Below are 6,313 nucleotides of genomic sequence, written 5' to 3' on the forward strand. Positions count from 1 at the left end.
AACGATCGTGTACGAGTGATGGAGCGTGACAGGTTCAATATCTATGTAAGTGATGTATTTTCTTCGTGGCGGGTGATTTGTCAAGCAATGGAGGTTACACCAAAAATAGCCAAGGCAATTTTCACTACTAGTATCGTGCTTGTCTTCTTTATTTTTGCTTTTTTTTTTTGTGCTTTTCTGACTTTGTCATACATATTTGTGATATGGCTTCCTCTAATCATCATCTTGCTTTCTCATCTCGTCACCCCTCGTTAAATTTACTATATGGGAATTAGTGGATATATTGACACGGAATTCACGGCGGCTACTTCATGCAATTTGTAACATGCAGATAACGAAAAAGAAAGTAAAACGTATACCGTGCACTATAGAGACTACTTTTTACTATATATTTATTCTTTTTTTTGTACCCCCCCCCCCCCATGTAATTGGAGAGCTTTTATGAATATTTCGAATAACAAATGAAAGACGTTTACAAGTCTTTGTAATGCCGAATTAGAGCGCAGCTCTTAAGGAGGAGGAGGGAAGGGTATGGAGAGGATGGTATGCCGCTCCTCTTCCTCCCGTACTCCTCGCCTCCTCCCCCTCTTCCTCCTTCTCCTCCTCCTCCTTCCTCCCCCCTCCCGTGCGGTGCATTATGGGAAACGTCCCATAATGCAACGCGCGCGTCACCGCGGTGCATTATGGGACGTTTCCCATAATGCAACCCGCGGTTACGCCGACGGCGACGCCGACGCCGCTCAAGCTGGAAACGGGCGCCTAAGAACTGAGCTCTAATAAAATAATAATGGCTCTCTTTTCCTACATTTCTTCAATTTTTTCAAACTATTGGCGTGACGTGCGCGAGCAAAAAGGCTTTCCACTATTGGCCAAACGCTCGCTTTATGTCTCGAGTATGAGGAATTCTTCATTAACTAATGGAAATAAAAGCAAGGACAGACTGTGAACTTTGACGGTGTCGGTTTAACTGCGCAATGACTTCAGGTTTCCGCCCTGCTCTGTTTTACACACACCATGGAAATTGCCGCTGGCAATCGATAATTCTGGTCGCGTAGTCACAGATACGAACCGGTAGGGCTCATTCACACTGGAAGCGGATCCGCGTTCGCAAAGCGGTTGCGAACGCGGTTGTATAAGGATTCAGTACAATTGCACGCGCACACGATGACATCAAATGCGCGTGCAATTGCACTGGATCTTTATACAACCGCTTTCACAACCGCTTCGCGAACGCGGATCCGCTTCCAGTGTGAATGGGGGGTAAGAGAGAGCCAGAGAAACATTTCGTTGCCGATAGAGCCTACTGATGCTTCATTGTAAGGCCTCCAATTCCTTCGCGACATCGTTTATTCCCCGTTTCTATCTAGGTGCCATTAATGACTAGAATCTGGTGTTTCGAGCATACGGCACATCGCTCGAAGCTTCTGTCGCGGCGGTTCGTGGTCGCGTTCTTCGAGATGTCCGGTATAGCGCCGAGCGGTCCCTCCAACAATTCATCAAGCGCGCAGGCGATGCGCGGCGGGGAGCCATTTCGAAGGAACGACCTGTCAAGTCTCGTAAGAGCTGAATATTCATATATCCGAGCAGGCGCATCAGACACAGGGATGCATATTCATTAGGGGTGGCTGGCTCAGACAATCGACCAATCAGCATCGTTAGAAGCGCGTAGACGCCGGTAGCTCTTTCTGGCTGTTTTCCGATGACGTCTTCAATCCGGAGAGCAAGTCGTCTGCTTTTTTTGCAGGGGTTGCGGTGACGTCAGGACGACGCCAAGTTCTGATTGGCTCTAATTGAGGGATAGTGGGTAGAGCTCAAAGCGAGCTGTTTTGAGGTCGACCCACTGTCCTTCGATCGGAGCCAATCAAAACTCGGCGTTGTTCTGACGTCATCGCAACCCCTGCGAAAGATGCAGACGACCATGATGGAACTTAACCCGAGACTGGGGTAGAAACAGAAACTTAAAAGTAGAAGGGACAGAGACAAGTGAAAAAGAGAACGTCTCAAAAACGCTCAGTCTGCAGACGACTTGCTCTTCGCATACGACCACATACTGTGCCGAAACGCGACTGTTTTGTCCGTTTTCCCGCGGAAACACCTGAAATCTTGTCGCTTTATAACAACCTGACAAGTTGAGGAACTCCGCGCGTCGCTTATATTCTTTCTTATCGACCCGCAAAATACATTTCCCAGTGGAGCGATAATAGGATGCTGCAGGGGCTCGCGACGCACTGCGACGCTGTCGATGACTTCAGCAGAGGCGTACCGATGACGAGGCCGAAAAACGGGTTTCCATTTGACAATTCAAATCCGCAAGGCGGCATCCAGCGTAATATCAGCATGTTAAAATGTCACGCTCAGTCTGACGTTTCCAGCTTCATCGTCCACTGGTATCCGTCCGTAAAGAGAAGTTACTCACCGAGCAAAGAACGCACTAAATATAAAACCCGTCTCTATAATATATATATATATATATATATTGGTGAAAATTTGGAAAAAATAAACAAGCGGTCCTTTTTTTTTTGTGTACCTTCGTATACCTTTTTCGTATACCTTCAACAACGCCGAAACGTTGTTGAAGGTATACGAAACTCGCGCTGTAGGCAGGATATCTGAAATTCCTCACCGCCGTTCTTGCCTTGGAGTGACTATTTGACAGTTTGGTGTGGAGTGACAGGTTTCGTGTGGAATGCTCATCATCGTATGAATTTGTCACGTATTCGGGTTTAAAGAAAATAAATAAAATCACGAGATGTCACGTGTCAGGGTGTAGCTGGCACTGCAGACGCCGCAGCCAAACGTATTTATTATATATATAGAGTTTTTTTGTTTTTTTTTGCTAGAATACTATAAAGACGGGCTTAAGATTCTCCCCATGTAAAGATACACTTGGGGGAATACATTTTCACGAATAAATAAAAAAAAACGAAAAAACCGACAGGAATACCATTAGGGCCGATTCGCCGTACGTTGACGCGCGAGTGATCCAACTCGCAAGTAAATAACCAAAACGAAACAAACCTGCTAAATAAAAAGAGAGAGGAAAAAAAAACGCATCGTTTCCTCATTTGCCGTCGCTCCACACACGGGGAGAGCTCATCGCGAGTCGGTCCTCGAGCGGTGCCCGGGGCAAAAGCGCGGCGGCGCGATCATCGCTACACGTTCCCACCTCCGGAAAAACAAAGCCGCGCCCCGCGATTCGCCAGAAGAAGAGAGGGGCCTGCACACGGAGCGTGCGCGCGAAGGCGGGCGGGTGGTGTCCCGAACAGGCCCCCCCACTAAGAAGGGAACCTGCGACGCTCGTCCGCCGCAGCCGCGATCGTCAGCTGGCGCTGAAGAAGGAAGGAGGGCGGAGCGACGCAGGCAGCCACCACACCACACGCACGATGCCGCACCGCCAACTGTAGCACACCGCCGAAATTTAGCCCCCCCCAAAGCCTCATTAAACATCAGCGAGAGAGGGGAGAGGGGGGGGGGGGCGATAGAAAAGTACTTAAAATAAATAAGTACCACGCGCGCACATACTCGGGTTTCTCAATTAAGCACCGAATAAACGCGGTGGAGTGCCCGTTTGCTCTAAGATGAGATGATTTTTTTTTTTTCGTTTCTTTTCGGGGGGTATGTATTTATATGTATAAAAAATGGCGACTACACTCTCGAAAGTGGACCTCTATCGCTAAACGTGGGGCGAATGGCGGCTAAATTTAGAGCGGAGAGCCAGTGTGTCCGGCCCCAGCTTGCGATGAGCTCTCAGCAGAGGGGGGATGGGGCGGAAGGGTGGGCGGGCGGCGGACCAAGGAGGAGGCTCGCTAGCCGCGTTTCCGCGCGCAGCGGCTCGCGAAGAGCGCCAGCGGCGTTGACCCAGATGCGGGCCCCGTCTAATGGATTCCCGGGCAGCTATTTTTAGCCCCGGGCCGCGGAGCGAGCGAGCGACCGAGCCCCGAGCTCCCGATGGCGAAGCCCCCCTCCCTCCCCCCCAATGGCGAGGCCGAGGCGGGGCTCTTCCCAAAGAGGACGACGACGACGACGACGACGACGCGTTGTCGCCGCGCCCGAAGGGCTCTCACGTCCCTCGTCGCCCGGGGATCGCGAGACGTGCCCGTGGGGCTCGATGGCTGCAGGCCCCCCCGCAACCCAGTCGCCCCCCCCCCCCCCTTCCTCCCTCCCGCCGTCCGCGGCTGTGCTTTGGCGGCCCGCGCGCTTGGCCCGCTCTCGAGCCCATCGATCGGCATCCCAGGGTCCGGGCTGCCGCGCGATGGCGCGAAGGGTTTCTCCCGAATAACGGGCGGCGGGCCGCGCCCAGAGTCTTACGCTGATCCGGAGACGATGTTCGGGAGGCGGCCGCCGAAAGCGCTGCTGCTCACTCTCGGCCACAGCCATCGCCTCGCGCGCTGGGGGCCTCGCCGAAATGCGTGCGCGGACGCCCTTCTTTTTTGTATTTTTTTTTTCCCTTCCTCCATGTCGTTGGTTCGTTCTTCCTGGTTCCTAAACCCACATGCCTGCCCCCCCCCCCCCCTTTTTTTTTTTTTTTTTCGGAGTGGCGATGGAGTTTTGAACAAGCTTAACGTCCTCGCTGAGACGATTATTTATTGTGCTGTCATGAAAGGCAAAGGGGGTCATTATAACGAGAAAAAAAATATATATTGACCAGAGTTTATAAAACAGGGAGAAAAAAAGGAGTTAATGTTTCTTGTTACGCACGGTGAAAATCTCGTGTTAGCGGTCGAACACGTGTATTCATGGTGACCCTGCTAAGGCGAGACCCCTCCATCTATAGTGGGGGCCGGTCGTGAAGTTGTATGCGACAGCAACTACATATAGTTTACACGCCCATTTCACTATTAATTTAGAAACCCTAACTGGCCCTGCCTTTATCAATTAGCAAACCAGCTCTTGAACTATCTGAATGCACGTATTGATATAAACGAAGATCACGAGCAAAAAGGCACTGTAGCTATATGTTTTTTTTTTTTTTTTTGTAAGGCCGGCGGTTTCTTTAAGGCTGATAATCACCAGATAGATTGATAGAGCATTCAAACGACACTATTCATCATTATAGCCTAGTTTACCTGTATAAGGCGTTTAGTCTTTACGAGGGTTGGAAGTGCCCCAAATGTCGATAGTCTTTGGAAAGATGGACGTTCCTTAAGGGAGGGCCGATAGTTCCAATAGAAGAGCCGATGACGCCGTCGGAGGTCGATACTCCCCACGAAGACAGCATTTCCGGGGCCTCGAGACGCAACAATAACTCGCGACGGCAGCGACAGGCGGAAATGAGCAACAAGAGGATGACGCAACGCTTTGTCATCCATCTCCGGGTGATGGATTTTATCCGTAATGAATCGTAGGAAGGCACTTCACCGCTTGCGACGGGCATCACCCGTGGAAGACACTGGCCCGAGCAGTCAAGCGCTGCGTGTCTCTATGGCCGTTTCTTTTTTACTTCTGTAGCCAATACTAGGAGGATAACTGTTTTATTTAGTCACTTTGTTTCTATATCAGAGGGATTGTCATCTGTTTCGCGTATGTCGCTACGAGTCAGCGCGCGATCGATGTGATGTAGACGGAACCGAGCTGAAACTGTCGGAAGAAACTGGCCGCGCATCGAGAGATTTGAATGTACGAATCTTAGCCCGCTGCAGAATCCATTCTTACACGCTCGTACAACCCCCCCCCCCCCCCCCCCCCCGTCTTTTGGAGGCCGATAACGTAAATCTTGGTATTAAAGTATCCTTACCTTCAGCCGGGACCATAGTGCTAAAATGGCTACATTTCAGAGGAAATTTCTGTTTACTTTTTATATATTTTCCAAGCCTAAATGCAACTAATGAGAGCAGCATAGTAAATTTACGCGGTATATTCTGTACCATCTTTTTTTTCGAATATCTTTCTTATTATTATCGACGAAACATAAGCCTAAGAAAAGTTGTATTATTTGTTGTCTTACTGATCTGGAATGATTTGTCATGAATCGCGTCGAAATGGTCTCAATGAAAACTCTTATACTATAATGCAAGGTCCCGAGGATTAAACATACAACAATCGGCTGAGAAGTGTGCTTTTTAACGCGATATTTTATTATGGTGCTGGTACGTTCTTCGTGCTGACTGCAAACTTTTTTGGCGTTTTTTACTGAATCGAACATGTGCTTCTTCATCCGTAGTAAGTTGAACAAAGCAACAACGTACAACGAGATGGCGGACGAACCTCGGTATAAATATCATTTCTGCATTAAATTATATACATCCGCCCTCCCCTACCTATAAAGATAGAAAAAAAAAAACTGATGGAAGGCGAGGTTCGTATATTTAAATTG

Source organism: Ixodes scapularis, unplaced genomic scaffold (genome assembly GCF_016920785.2).
Source record: "Ixodes scapularis isolate PalLabHiFi unplaced genomic scaffold, ASM1692078v2 PGA_scaffold3__209_contigs__length_174095766, whole genome shotgun sequence".
Lineage (NCBI taxonomy): Eukaryota > Metazoa > Arthropoda > Arachnida > Ixodida > Ixodidae > Ixodes > Ixodes scapularis.